At 42.9% G+C, this 15,950-nt stretch overlaps 1 pseudogene; it reads right to left on the reverse strand.

Moving 5' to 3' along the window:
- Positions 1-1,324: 1,324 nt before the first annotated feature.
- On the reverse strand, positions 1,325-2,806 carry LOC110326103 (annotated as a pseudogene).
- Between the last annotated feature and the right edge of the window lie 13,144 nt (positions 2,807-15,950).

The raw sequence follows: 15,950 nt of genomic DNA on the forward strand, positions 1-15,950 counted from the left end.
AGAGGTCAAGGAGAAAGGAAACAGCCATCTAAGCAATGCTTGTCCCAAAGGAAACATACCTTAGTTTTTCCTACAGTTGGTTTGGGCTCATTGGAAGATGTGAGTTTGTTCTGTATGTGTGCAAAAGTTCACAGGTATGCTTACACATACCTGGAAAGTCCTGAGATATATGCTCCCATTACATGGTCTCTACATGCACTAATGTGTTCTGCTCTACTGAGGTTTTCCTCTGTTCCCTTATAAGCCAGGAGAGAAGAGAGGTCCTCACTAAAGTGTTCTTCACACCAAGGACTGAGAAAAATAAACAATAACTAACATGCAAATGTATGAACAGTTGACCCTGATGAATCTCTCCCTGGGTATCTGCTTTCCAGGTCTCTCAGAAAACCTTAGTACACCATATAAGGAACAGTACGAACCATACCTGACAAAATATGTTGAAGCAATATTCAATTTTATTCAATAAAAACGTCATGAACAGAAAGGCAAGATTTAAAATAAATAGAAGACTTAATTTCAAAATTTCATATATAAAGTAGGTCATTGTAAGTTTACATTATATACACTAAACTTTATAGACACTAAATAACGCTAAGTCTAACTAGGAAGGTGGACAAGGTTGTAGAATACATTAACAATGAAAGATTTAATTTCAGCTTGCTATATACAAGGAAAACATTTACAAAAATATCTTAAATTTGAATATTTTTTTGGAATAGGAAGTTATATACAGCACCCAAAAGGGTGAGATTAAATTCAAAGACTTCTGAGATTAAAAGGCACATTTAGCTATAAAATCACTTCACAGGACTTCCAAGGATGAGGTATATGCCCTTACTTCAAGGCATAAAGTTCTTAAAATATTTATGCCACTTTTATCAATAATCCTTGATGGTCTGGGGGTATGGGTTCCAGAGACCCATGTTCCCAGTGCAATGACATAAAACAGTGAGGATTAAACTCTAAAATCCTCTGGAATCATCCACTTTCAATTAGCTAAAACTTAGGAACAGGAACAGCAATATTGGGGAAGGGTGCAAGTAAATGACGAACCCCCAACATACATCAAGTGTACAACCCAAACCCAGGCCTCATAGCTAATGCTTGTGAGTTTCTGCGGGGTGGGTTGAATACTTTCTACGTTGTGGTGGACACATCTACCTCATAGATGGCTTCAGATGCAGCTCCTTCAGGTCCCAGGCTAGCAATATCTAGAAAGATGTGGGATATCCCCCACTCTTACAGACCAAAACCTGTTTCCAGGCCTTTCAGCCCACACTGCTTGAAATCCTTGGCTCCACCCACAAAAGGCTTCAGAGCAGCCTCAGCAGCCAGGTGGGTGGGGCTCCAGTAAGCACTGGTGCAGGATTTCCCACACCATCTTCTTCCTAAACAGAGGCATGTGCTGCTGAGAGAAGGTGATGGGTTGGCCTCTGGAGATGTAATCTGCATATTTACAGGTAAACATGCCACAGTCACTGCCATTCCCCTGCTGAGGAATCTCCTCTGCTGGCATGCTGTACTGCTTCCAGTCCAAAGGGTTCAGGTCCACATTCCTTCTAGCTTTGCTCTCCTCCTGCAGATAGTGGAAAATCAGCTCAAGGACCTCTGGTCTTTTGTGTCCCATCGAATCCAGGTAGACAATTCTCTGCTCTCTCATGTATGTCACCACAAGGCTCCAGTGCATATTCAGGTTAACCGGCACCACGATCAGTTCCTTTTTAAAGAGGTCTACTGCCTTGGTCCATCTTCTGACTGACCTGTAGCCCCCACTCTGTAACTTGGTGTAGAAGAAGGTATTAAAGATGTAAAGTGCAGGGTATCCTTGAGTTTGATTTCTGGCCATGAGAAGATTCATGTAAAAGTTGATGACTGTGTCATTGAGCCACTGTGTGTTCCTCAGAGTGCGCATGTCTTCTCGAGTAACTGCCATTTTGAAGGCACGACACAAGATCTCATCTTTTGGCCCTGGGCCTAGAGCCCTACAGATTTCCTTTTGCATGTCCCCTGTGATCAGAGGACCAGAGTCCAGCCCTGTGCTCTTGTCTGGGACTTTGGGAGCTTTTTCTTTGACTGTGGTTACTGCCATTTGATTGGGGAGAATGCTATTGCTGGCTCTTTCTGTGGAGATTTGAGGTGTTGGAGAAGCATGGACCTCCCCATCCACCCAGCCATTCAGCTGCTTTAAGGCCTCCAATAGAATCCTGTGAGAACCATGAGAATCAGAGCTCCCTGAGCCACTGGGTTGAAGGTAGACCAAGAAGCTTGCATTCCTTCCATTCTGGTGATTCTGTACAACTTCTTCAATGGTGCTGGAAGGAAGATAGCGACCTTTGCCCCCATGCACAGACTTTGCCTCAGTCAAAGGCACTTCTTCTCCAGGGCCTTTGATACACTCTGTGGGCTTGAGCTGTGATCCAGTCTCTTCTTGGGGTTTTCTTCTCTGACCCTTGCCTGGCTCTTCACACCCAAGCTCTCCTTCACACTGCTCCAGTTTAAGCCTCTTTAGAGGTTGGGTTGGCTCTGTAAGCTGCACATCCTTTGGACCCTCTGCCTGGTGTTTCCTCTTTTGGTCTCTCCCTGAATGCTCACAGCACACTGTCCCAGGCTGTGTACAAGGTTGCCATGGAGAAGGGCTACTTGGATTGCCTTGGCTCAGCTGTTGGCTCTCTGTGGTAGCACAGCTTTCTGATTTCCAAGTCACAGTGCATGTAGGCCAGCCTGTTGGTGAGGGCTCTGAAGTTGCTGTCTTCATGGATGAAGGATCAGTTAGTGTAGTTGAAGGGGTCTTATCCACACTGCACATGGTGGTCTAAGATCACAAACTGCAGGGTCAAAGGCTCAGATTTCCTTTGGTGTGTGGGGTCAGTTGCAAGGTGAAGGCAGATGGAGGCACCGCTTATCTAGAATAATTCTCCCTCTGTTGAGCAGTCTAACCTTGTCTTTAAGGTAGTAGTTGGGCAGTCCCACTGTAGAAAAGTCCTTTAATTCAGGCGGCGCCTTTTACTTTGTGGGAGATTTGGGGCTTCAGGACACACTGAGCCTCTGGAGACCCCAAGTCAGTGATATCATTGTGGTTATCACAGACAGTTGCCTGAAAACAGCAAACCTTGGCAGCACCGTCAATCACACTGGAGGCAAGACTCTTTTGTCCCTGGTTCTTGTCCTGGCTCTGGTTGTGATGCAGACTGGAAGATCCTCACAGCCTACTAAGGTGAGTGGACGTCACACACACCATGATGCAGGTCTCAGGTCTTAGAGCATCTTTGCATCCATGAGTGCCTGTTGGTCAGTGCCTAGATGAAGCAAACAGAAAAACCATTAGAACTCAATGAGGGAGAATTCTAGCTTCCTATCATAGACAGAAAAAATATTGGGAGGAATGGTAGATTCACTAGGCTACTTATTTTTTTAAAATATGAACTCTAGGAGTGAGGGTTGGATCTTTGGAAAGACTAAGACACAGTTCATTTGCCCTCTAATGAACAGAGTAAGATTAGGTTCAGTTCCATGAATATAGCTTAGTAGTGTAGGTGGGGAAAAGTATAGCTCAGTGTATGAGCTACTATGCATGATCTAAGAGTCAATGCAGAATTCATCTGACTTACACTCTCTAGTCCATCAAGTACAGGCAATGTTTCAAGGTCACCCTCAGTCACCCCCACCCTGAGTGATCATCAGCCCCTAGCAAAAACCAATGAAAGTTAAGGGATACGCTCCTGAATTATTGGTCTCTGAGATTGATGTTCCTCGGGTGTCTCATTACATCCTAGCCCATCTATGGCACTTAACTCTTAGGGAAGAGTTTCCTTTGTGTCCTGCATGTGTAATTGTATTAAACAATATAGTATTACTCCATGGCATGTAGCCTAGTGTTTCTAGCATTCGTTGATGAAATTTACCAGGAAAGGAGATGTACAGTATAGATCAGTGGAGATACTCTCAATATGCTTAGTAATTGCTAAGAAAGTTAGAGCTCTGAGACCAGGTTCATCCCCACTAACAATCTATAATTTAATAATAATGGAATCACTCAGTGTTTTGTTGGACCTTGTTAGCCATTTTGAGTAAGACCCAAGTACTGTCACCTGCCATTCTGATAAAATCCCAAACCATGATCTAATCCCTACAAACCACTTGGAAGAATCCAGTCAAAGGACATAGGTAAAAATGACAAGCTGGTGTGGTTTTGCTTGCAGTCTCACACTAGGAAGGCTGAGACAGGGATTTTCCTCCCAATAGTCCCAAGTAGACAAATGAGGGAACAAGTATAATGCTTCAACTCTCAAGTGACACAAGGACATTGTAAACCATCCAATCTCCCGGCATACTGTAGTCTAAGATGGTATGTATTACAAGCGTGGCCTTGGTAATCTGGGGACACTGCTGACAGTGGTCACTGTGCTGTCTCTCACTCTTCTGCCTACTCTTGGGACTCTTTCCCTCCTAGTGGAATGACTCTTACAGCCTTAAGGTAGGGTTTGTTTATCATTACCTCAAAAGAATGTGTTTATCTTTGGGACTCAAGTGGGACTTAGTGGTACAAAGCCTTACTATGTACAAAAAAAAATATTCACACTGTACTGGTTGTAGCAAAACCAGAACTGAAGAAAACAGCGAGCACACAGACATACTCACACACACGCACACAGACACGGACACGGACACACTGACACACAAACACACAGGTCTCCGGTAACAACATGTTGGAAAGAGAGAACTGCCTTGGCGTGGTCTTTTGTCCTCCACATTCATGCTTTGTCACATGCTTGGACACACATAGACATATATCCACATGCAAAACATAAATAAATCTAAAATCTCCAATGTGCTCAGATTCAATACAGGTGCTACCATCTTTTAATGATGAGTTAGGAAAATTGTGCAATGCTTAAGGGTGGTGCTTAGTCAAAGGAACCTATGTGGGTTTCTAGACTCAACTTGATGGCTTACAACCACCTGTATTTCACATTCTAATTTTTTTTTTGAGGCAGGGCCTCTCATAGGCTGCATTCTCCTTGTGGCAAGATGGCCTGACCAGCAAATCCCCCATGATCTACTTGTCTTTGTGCCTCCCCAGAACTGCATTACAAGGAAATACTGAGATGACAAAACTTTTAAATTAAGACTCCATTTTAGAGAACCTGACCTAAGTTTGAACTCAGGTAGAAAACAGGCTGGTTATTAGCATTAGTTTCCAAGTTGTACCCCAACAAAACCTGAACCTAGCTCCAGTCTCTAGCCTAATCCCCAACAAGACCAGTGTCTCCTAGTTATACCCCTAACAAACCTTCACCCTATGTCACCAGCCCACCCCTTGAATAACGATCACCAATACAGAGGGGAACAGAAGTTAAGTTTATGATATGACTGCCAGCACCAGCCTATCATGCTAAAGGCCACAGCACCTTTCCAATTAGATGCTTGCACACATATTTCCTGCTTGCTGCTTACTATAAAGCCTTGCCCCGATATACACTTGTGGCTAGCTCAAATAGATTAAATCCATGCTGTGATTTGCATCAGATTGTGGCCTGTATGGGTTTTGGGGGATCACTAATATTTTCCTTGCAAACATTACTGCCATCATTTTGCATATGATGACGGGTTTGGAAGGACTTCACCATCTAAGCTCTTTCTCCAGCCCTTTGCTCGCTTTTCTTTGTTCCTGCTGTTGTTCTGGGAAAGCAAACAATAATACTAGGAGGCCTTGAAGCATGGCTGGGTAGTCAGGAACATTTGTTCTCTAAGTTTCAGGATCTAAGCTTGATCCTCCAGCACCCATGTAACAATTCAAGCAAGTCTGAACATGCATGTAATTCCCACACTGGGAACAGAGTCAGGCTGCTCTCTAGACCTGGCTGGGCAGACGGCCTAGCCAACAAACAAACAGACAAACAAACAAACAGGCAAGGCATGAGTCAATCAAGTGGAGATCAGAAGAAGAAACCACATGATAATCTCTGGTATGTGTAGGCAAATCTACAGAGGTAATTTGAAACAAACACACACACACACACACACACACACACACACACAGGCAAACACCTCTGCATAACAGAGTTACTTGTGCACATGTGCAAACATGGGTCATATGAACTGACAGTCTCTGTTTGATTGTTTGTCTGGTTAGTTGGTTGGTTGGTTGATTGGTTGGTTGGTTTTTGTCAAATTGGTATAGTCCCCAATCACGGATTCTGAGCCATGAATGGATCATAGACTTGTACACCCAGAAGCCTTAAATTGACTTTGAGCATGAGGAGAGGGGCCTTTCTTGCTGTGCCCAAAGCACACCCCATGGACAGGTACTTGCTCTGTTTTCCTATGCTCTGCTGAGATACTAATCTTTGTTGTGGCTGTGCTCTCTTGGGGAACAAACATCCTACCTTCCTTCATACCTCCTGCCATGGCTCAAAGCTACTCAACTCCAGCAAACCAGCAACACTAGAGAGAGCAACACTAGGGCCCCATCTAAGGAGACTGCTGGAATCTTAGTTATCCTTGCTACCACATACACAAGGCTCCTAAGCCAATAAACACTCAGTGAACCCTGCCTGGGGGCATCTGCCTCTAATTAAATCTGAGTCTTATTAAATTAAGATAGCCTAGATTGCTATATTAGTCAGTAGTAACAGTACAAAACCCATATACATACATACATATATACATACATATTGAAAAAATATATAGATAGATAGATATGGACATATATTAACATGACTTACAGTCTGTGGTCCAGGGATTCCAAGATGTCTTCCTAGGAAGGGAAGATTTAAGTGTCCAGTAGTTTTTCAGTCCACCAGTCTGGATGTCTCAGCTGATCTTCATTAAATGCCAGTTTCCCAAAGAGGTAATCTCTGGAGGACGGTGGAGAAATGGACCTCTTGCCTCCTCAAGAACTAGGAGGCAAAGAACTGGACTTCCTTCTTGCACAGCCTTATATATGCTGTGAGAAGTAGGCGTGGCCAAGATGAGAGGTAGGTAAATAGCACCTCATTTACTCCATCTCAAAAGATCACTAACATAGTTGTAGTCCCACCTCAAAGATAAGGATTAAAAGCAGATCTTCCCACCTTAAATTAAGCCGCTATCCTTCACAGGAATGATCCTTTATTTGGGGGTTTTAGTTAATTCCAGGTGTAATCAAGTTGACAACCCAGAATACCCATCACAGTTGCCTCCAAACCACTTCACATCTGCACAGGGTTGGAAAGACATTTACTTATTGCCATTTTGACCTGTGTTTGCTCTCATTATACATTTCACCTGTGTGTGTGTGTGTGTGTGTGTGTGTGTGTGTGTGTGTGTCTGTGTGTGTGTAGGAAACTTCTCTTAGTAGTCTCTTCTTCTGTGTGGGTTGGGAATTGAACTCAGGTGGCCCAAATTTGTGAAATTGGACAGTGATTTCATGTCAAATAAGAATTAGTTTCATATACAACATCAACAGGCATCTAGGCCCTTTACTTGTTAACTTGAAAACTAAATATTTTAAATGCTTTAGTTAATTAGATCCAGCAGCTTTAGCCATTAAGGTTTTTACATGGCATTAGGATTTTAACTTATGTCTTCTTCCTTATAAAGGAAGCATTTATCTTACCAAAATGAGTAATTCCATTTCATCTGGTTTCTATATATATCTTCTCAAAGAATTCATTTGTGATTAATTAAATCCCCAGAATCTGATAAATATCAGTATTAATGGTTACTTTTTCATCTTCAAACCTTTGTTGATATAATGTCATCCTTCATCATATACATCATCTTTATTGTATAATAATTGAATCATAGGGAGGTATGTGTTTAGTGGGAGAAATGAGGGCCTACTATGTAAAAGCTCTGTCCTGTCACCCAAAAAGATTGTTATTGCAGAAATACTATTTCTGCAGAGAATGTGAGAGAGGGGAAGAGTTGAACCCAGATACTTGTGTTCAGTTTTCTTTCTCTGTTTGTTGTGTGTTGTGTTCTACAGCTTCATCACCAGGCCAGGTGTAGTTCCTGGGTCTGTCTCCATTTATGTTGTCAATGTGGTTCTGGTTTTAGATGGAAGAGAAAAAGCAAAGATCTTTCATGCCAGCCAGTGGTTACTTTATACCCAGAATTTAAAGCAAACCCCAAAACTGCAAATTCTGGTTGTCTTCTTGCTTGAAAATGAGCACTGTGTAAAGGACTAGATAGTGCAGTTCCTGAAAAGAAAAGGAGGCTTGCGGACCTGCTTTTCATAACGTATGACAGCTCCTGGATTGAAGGTGCAGACATTCTCCAGTGGCTTTCAGTGTACAAACCCAAGTACAAGATAAGATAATGCAGCCCTAGACTGCTCAGTTCTAATGTTCTGAACCAGGAAGATAGAGTTGTGAATGGTGACTGCAGAATTTAGGTGATATACCAAAATTGGATCTTTTTTGTAAGACTCTGGGAGGTCACTGTCAACCTCTTGCTCCTTTGATCTAGAAAATGACTTAAATTTGCATAGCTATTCAGCCATGACTTTTAAAATACATTCAACAATATTTAAGTCCCTATAAACATTGTACAGTGATTTCATTTCAAATAAGATTTAGTTTCACATACCACATCAACAAGTATCTAGGCACAGTACTTATTTCCTTGAAAACTAAATATTTTAAATGTGTTAATTAATTAGATCCAGCAGGCCAAATATCCAAAAGTAAAGCTAGGCTAAGTTGGGTCATTTTCTCAGGACAATACAGATACAGTTGCACCAATTCCAAGGCAACTCCTTCNNNTGTGAATGGAAGATTCTGAAGACAACCTTACCAAGGGAAGGGTGGTTTTGGATGTGGAACAGGCAGACTCTTGGTAGTGAGACAAGGTGTTCATACACAACCTGGAAGTCCCCACCATAGTAATAATCTTAACTCCTCCCCNGAAAGCTGAAATGACATGTCTATACATCTAAGCTATGGCNTGGCTTTATGCTGAAAAGACTTGACAGTAGTGGTCCGTATTGTAACAGAGCAGATAAATATGAACTTGTGATGATGCTATAGGGGTCAGAGGTCAAGGAGAAAGGAAACAGCCATCTAAGCAATGCTTGTCCCAAAGGAAACATACCTTAGTTTTTCCTACAGTTGGTTTGGGCTCATTGGATGATGTGAGTTTGTTCTGTATGTGTGTGTGCAAACATTCACAGGTATGCTTGCCCATGCCTAGACAGTCCTGAGGTCTATGCTCCCATTACATGGAGGGCTTACATTGCTGTGGCTCTACCGGCGCTACTATGTTTTGTTCTACTGAGATTCTCCTATGTCCACTTACAATCCAGGAGAGAGGAGAGGTCCTCACTAAAGTGTTCTGCCTTCACATCAGGGTCTTAGAAAAATAAACAATAGCTAACATGCAAATGTATGAACAGTTGACCCTGATGAATCTCCCCCTGGGTATCTGCTTTCCAGGTCTCTCAGACAACCTCGGTACACCCTGAAAGGAACAGCAGAAACTAGACCTGACCAGATATGTTCAAGCAATACTAAACTTTATTCAATAAAAACTTCATGAACAGAAAGGCAAGATTTACAATAAATAGAAGACTTAATTTCAAATTTTCATATATAAAGTAGATTGTAAGTTTGCATTTTAGACACTTAACAATATAGACACTAAACACTAAGTCTAACTAGGAAGGTGAATAAGGTTGTAGAACACATTAACGATGAAATATTTAATTTCAGCTTGCTATATACAAGAAAAACTTTACAAAAATACCTTAAAGTTGAATATTTTTGGAATAGGATGTTATTTAGAGCACCCACAGGGTGAGACTTATCATCAAAGGCTCCTGAGGTTCTGTCTCTGTGTAGTGGGTATACTTTCTCATTTCATATGGGAGAACAAATATGGAGGTCAATAAATGAAAGAGCTGTGACCATGCCCAAATGTCTGTTCACAAACTCCCAGAGTCTGAACAATACACCATTGAACATACACTGGCAGGACCTCGGCCTCCCAGGACACAAATGTTCCAGAAGTGCAGCTTGGTCTTCCTGTAGATCCTGAACTGGAGCTTGGGTTGTCCCAACACCTACAGGCTCTACCTGGAATAGCAGGGCTGCCTTTTCTGGCCTCAGTGGGAATGGATGTGCTTGTGTCTTGGGGACTTGATATATGGGGTTTGGGGGTGGGGACAAGCACTCAGAAAGAAAAAAAAAGGAGAATGAGAGGCATGGGGAAGGATTGTGGAAAGTGTGACTGGAAGAGGGGGCAGTGAACAGGATCCAAAGTGAATAACTGTAAAAAGGGAAAAAAACATGTAAAAAACTGAAAAAGAAAAGAAGGAGTCAGCAGGGGTTGCTGCAGTAGGGAGGGGACAGTGTGGAGGGGCTGGGGATGAATGGGACCTGGAAAACTCAGTCGGTAGAGAGCTAGCGTAGGAGAACTGCTGGATTTGATTTCCAGCACCACGTACAACTGCGTGTGCTAGCACACGCCTCCAATTCTCCTCCTCAGGTATCCAAGAGAGGAGAATCATAGGTCAGAGTCCTATCCGGCAGCACAAGACATCCACAGCCAGTCTTAGATACAAAGAGCTCTATCTGCCAAAGCAGGATAGAGGCAGAGAGGGTAGCCAAGTTATTGCTCAGTGTGTGCTGTTTATACACAAACAATAAGGCTGAATCCCTACCAACATTTTGCAATTAGGAATAGGTATGATGAATGTCAGAGTTCTCTAAAGGGACAGAGCTGATGACTGAGTCTGTATTTAAGGGGGCTTGGCAGAGTGACACACTGGTCTGACTGTTCCAGCAGTGGCTGTCTCTCAACAGAAAGTTCAAGATTCCCAAAGTCCATGAATTTGAATGTCTAAGTTCGTCTTCAGTCTATGTTGAAATCACAAAGAAGTGGCTGACTTTGCCACTAGAGCGGGATTAGGGATACAGAGCCTTCTACATACAAAAGGATTCACATGCTACTGGTTCAAACCCAAAACTTATGAAAACTATAAACACACACACACACACACAGACACACACACACACAGACATGGAGGAAAAAGAAAACCAACTTCTTGTGTTGTCTTTTGTCCTCCACGTTCACGTTTAAGCACATTCCTGGTCACATATAGACACATATCCACACACAAAAATAAATACATGTAAAATCTACCATGTGTTGGGATTCTAGGCAGGTGCCACCATAACCTGGATGTACAATCTTTGAAGAATGAGTGAGGAAAATGGCTCAGCTTAAGAGTGATGCTTTGTCTCAAGACTGCAATTTGGTTTCTAGACTCAATTTGGCAGCTTACAACAAGTATCTGGCATGCTCTTCTGATACACCCAGGCAACACACACACACACAACTACTCACACAAACACACACTACAAATGTGTTTATGCATGTACCAGCCTGTGGGTCCTTGGATATTTTTCTCAGGAACTTTCTGATTTGGGGGGGGGTGTTTGTTTGTTTGTTTTGTTTATTGTTTTGTTTTGTTTTTGATGAACCATTAATCATTGTCTGCATTCTCCTAGAGGCAAGATGGCTGATGAGCAACACCCCCCCCCCAAGATCCTCTTTCTTTTGCCTCCCCAGAACTGGATTACAGTTCTGTAATTTCCATGCTTTTGTATTTTAGGATGGTGTTGGAAGGAAGCGCTTCACCACCTAAGCTCTTTCTCCTGTCCTCACTCTACATTGTTGCTGCTCTGGTTGTTCTGGGAAAGGAAATAGGAGGCCTTGAGTCATGGCTGGGTAGTCCGGAACACTTGTTCTGAAAGTTGAGGACCTGAGTTTGATTCTCCAGCACCCATGAAATATATCACCCCCGTCTGAACTTGCATGTAATACTCCAATTGGAACAGAAACAGAGTGAGCAGTCAGGCCAGCCAAAGCAACAGGCCCGGCTTGAGTCGATCAACTGGCGGTCAATAGAAGAAAACAAATGATATCCTCTGGTACATGTACGCAAACTATGAAAACACATTCACGCACACCCCTCTGCATTCATAGTCACCTGTGCACACATTAGTCACACACTCTCACAGTCTCGCTTTTCTTCTTTCAAACTGGACTAGGCCCCATCCAAAGATGCTGAGCCCTGAATGGATCGTAGGCAAGGTACACCTAGAAGCCTTCAAGTGATCTGAGCATGAGCAGATCCCAATTGTGCGGCCTGTGTAATTAATATGCCACCTCTCACCCTGACTCTCAAATGCTGCCAATATTTCTCTTGTGGCCTAACTTTTGCTGTTCTCTAGTGAGTACTAACATCTTCTTTTAAAAATAAGTGATGGAATTTTTGTATTTCCATCCATACAGTCCCAGAGAATATTCATATTCTGACTGGGTTGAGCAGCAGACACGGGGGAAGGGAAAGTAAGTTTCTAAGCTCAGAAGTTAGTCCTTCTAGCGAGAGGCTCCCAGGGGTAGGTGTTTGGAAGCTACAGGTATGAGATGCAAAAAGGCAGACTCTTCTATTAAGTCTGTGTTTGCACCAAAGGGAAGTAGATGATTCTCGGAATGCATGCCTGAAGTCTGTCAGAGCTGTTTCTAGTCAAATGAATCAAGGGTGTTTAACATCCTGGTTATTTTAGCCTTTGGTGCTTCTCTTGAATGACAGACTCAAGGTTATGGTAGGAGGACAGAGCTGAGCTATCCAGCTGAACATTTTAGAATAACTATTCACTTTGTCTTGGTCTTCTGCCTGTCCCCTGTTCTGCTTTATTTCTTCTTCTCTGCCCCTTCCTCCTGTCTCCCACCAAGTCTCCTCCAATACCGAATCAGAGCTCCGCTCAAGCTCCACTTTGTTTCCTCGGTGCCTTCCAGGGAGGGTGCATCAGAAAGAGGCCAGCAAGACTTCTTGGCAGCTTCTTTTCCCTACGCTGCTGCCCAATGCCCAAAGAAAGTGGGTATTTCCATAGCTCGTTTAAATAAGCTGCTGTTACTGTGATCCAAATTTATTTTAAAACAGCGACTTACTTTCCTGGGTTGGGAACCTAGATAAATAAGCACACCCACCTAACCCAGCCCGAGAGAATGGCTTTTCTCTAACTCTGCGCAGGCGTCAACAGAGCTCTGGCTACTCAGAGGGTCTAGAAAGTTTCATTTTCTTTACAGCCGCCAGAGGGCGCAGGGCCCACAGTTCTTTCTGCTGTACTACAGGATACTAGAACTTCCGGGTTCAGAAATTATCAACTGTCGGTGTCATGTGGTTTAGCATCAGAACTACGCAGTAAATATTGTCTGTCACAGTTGAATTGAGGAAGCTGGACACAGGAATTAACACCTATGATCCTAGCAATTGGGAAGCTCACGCAGGAGGATTGCTGCAAATCCAATGTCATTCCGGGCCACGAAGTGACCATGCAACCGACCAGCCAGGGCTACATAGCAAACACCCTGTCTCAAACAACAATAAAACAAACAAACAATCGAAAGAAAGAAAGAAAAACAAGAATAAACTACATCTCAATAAACAGACTACACAGGCAATAAACACACTTTTAATATACAGAATATTTGATATGACATACAAAAAAGGCACAAAAATTTATAAAAGAAATATATTACATCAAATAAATTATCAACTAACTTCAGAAGTTCCGAGATGACATTAATAAAACAGGGAAGCAGGCTCAGGTCTTCAAAACCCAGGCCTTCTCCCCATACATATGTAACTGATGTGCAGCTTGGTGTTCATGAGGGTCCTGAACAACTGGAGCAGGGGCTATCCCAAAAGCTGTTCCTGTACATGGGATGTGTTCTTCTAGTTGGGTTGCCTTGCCTGACCTCAGTGGGAGAGGAAGAACCTAGTCTGGCAGAGACTTAAAGTGCCACGATGTGGGGTTTCCAGGGGTCCCACCCCCTCTGAGGAGAAAAGGAGGGGGATTGGTTGAGAGCAGTGAGTGGGATGTAAGGTGAGTATAAATAAATAAATAAATAAATAAATCCCATAAACAACCACCAAACCCAGACACTATTGTGGATGCCAACAAGAGCTTGCTGACAGGAGCTTGATATAGCTGTCTCCTGAGAGGCTCTGCCAGTGCCTGACAAATACAGAGGTGAATGCTCACAGTCATCCATTGGACAAAGCACAGGGTCCTCCAATGAAGGAGCTAGAGAAAGGACCCAAGGACTTGAAGGGGTTTGCAGCCCCATAGGAGGAACAACAATATGAACTAACCAGTAACCCCAGAGCTCCCTGGGACTAAACCACCCATCAAAGAAAATACATCGTGGGACTCATGGCTCTAGCTGCATATTTAGCAGAGGATGACCTTGTCGGTCATCAATGAGAGGAGAGGCCCTTGGTCCTGTGAGGGTTCTATGCCCCAGTGTAGGGGAATGCCAGGGCCAGGAAGTGAGAGTGGGTGGGTTGGGGAGCAGGGGGAGGGGAGAGGGGAGAGGGGAGAGGGGATTTTCAGAGGGGAAACTAGGAAAGGGGATAACATTTGAAATGTAAATAAGGAAAATATCTTATTAAAAAATAAATAAACTTATCTTTAAAAAGTTCAGGCCCTAACTTTCAGTATGAGCGTAGTCATGGTGACACCAGCAACAGTCTGTGTTTATGTGGCAGTTAGTATGGGTCGGACAGATGCCAAATGCTTTAGACACACATTGCATTTAATCCACACCACAGACCTCTGAGGACTGCTGTTTTCATCTTTCAGATAAGAGGGTTAAGATGAAAAGTTTACTGAGGAAACAGTTCTTTCTTAGAGACCCATAACAAAAAAAAACAACAACAAAAAATAAAAACAGGCCTTACAACTTCTTTACTATCTTATAAGATTTAGATGCTTTTATAAGGATATTCTTTTAATGTGCATTAGTTTTGCGCAGAGATTCACATGAATAGAATCCCTGGAGAATTTTTCCCAACTCAATATCTGGACCTTATGGTTTCTTTGCTCCTCGAAATGGCTTTTATGCCGGAATCCCTGACACAGCCTCCTGAGAACTTATTAGAAGTTTGGAATCTCAGGCTTCCCTCCAAAGGTATCTCATATGCATTAGGACTAGACCTCCAGGTGACCCATAAGCATTTTGGCCTTGCAAAACCCCATCTTAAGTGTAGAGTATCTGCATTTTAAAAAGACTCTAAAGTGATTCAGATGTCGATGATCAATAGTAAGGCCACCCGTTATAAAATGTCTGAGGACTTGATCCCAAAATACAATTCACTTGAAGTATAAGTGCAGTCAGTGTGTGAAACCAGGGGTCTGGGGGAGTCCAGACAGTCGAGGGTGTGTGTTCAGAGCAGTGTGTGTCCTGATGTTCTGGCCCTGATCTGTGAATATAACACACCACACTAGGAGGGTTTCACCTATTACATTTGTAACCCTCTCTGGGTGTGTGTGTGTGTGTGTGTGTGTGTGTGTGTGTGTGCAAAAATATACCCTTTCATTTAAGGGAATCCCAGAAGGGTCCATCAGATATGAAATTCATTGAAGCCCAAATTATAGCTAAAATATATGTGAACTTGGCACTGACTGTACATTTCCATTTACCATTTTTAAAAGTTGCTTCAGATATTCTGGGAAAATGGACCAAGTGCCTAGTATCAATGCATGAATTTGGATCTTGCAAATGTAAAAAAATTCTCGGTTGATGGTGTGTGTCCATGATCTCGCTGCTGGGAAGACAGCGTCAGGAGGTGACCTGGGGTCTACTGTCTAATCAGTCTGGTGACATGGGTGAACTCCAGGGTCCAAGAGAGACCCTGTCTCAAAAAAAAAAATGAGGTAGATGGGGCTGGAGAGATGGCTCAGCTGTTAAGAGTACTGACTGTTCTTCCAGAGATCCTGAATTCAGTTCCCAGCAACTACATGGTGGCTCACAACTATCTGTAATGGGGTCCCATCCCCTCTTCTGGTGTGTATGTACTCACATACATAAAAATAAATTTAAAAAAAGAAAGAAAAAGAAAAAGCCGGACCTCAGACCTCCACATTCTCACCATGACACACACACACACACACACA

This window comes from Mus pahari, chromosome 9 (genome assembly GCF_900095145.1).
Source record: "Mus pahari chromosome 9, PAHARI_EIJ_v1.1, whole genome shotgun sequence".
In the NCBI taxonomy this organism is placed as follows: Eukaryota; Metazoa; Chordata; class Mammalia; order Rodentia; family Muridae; genus Mus; species Mus pahari.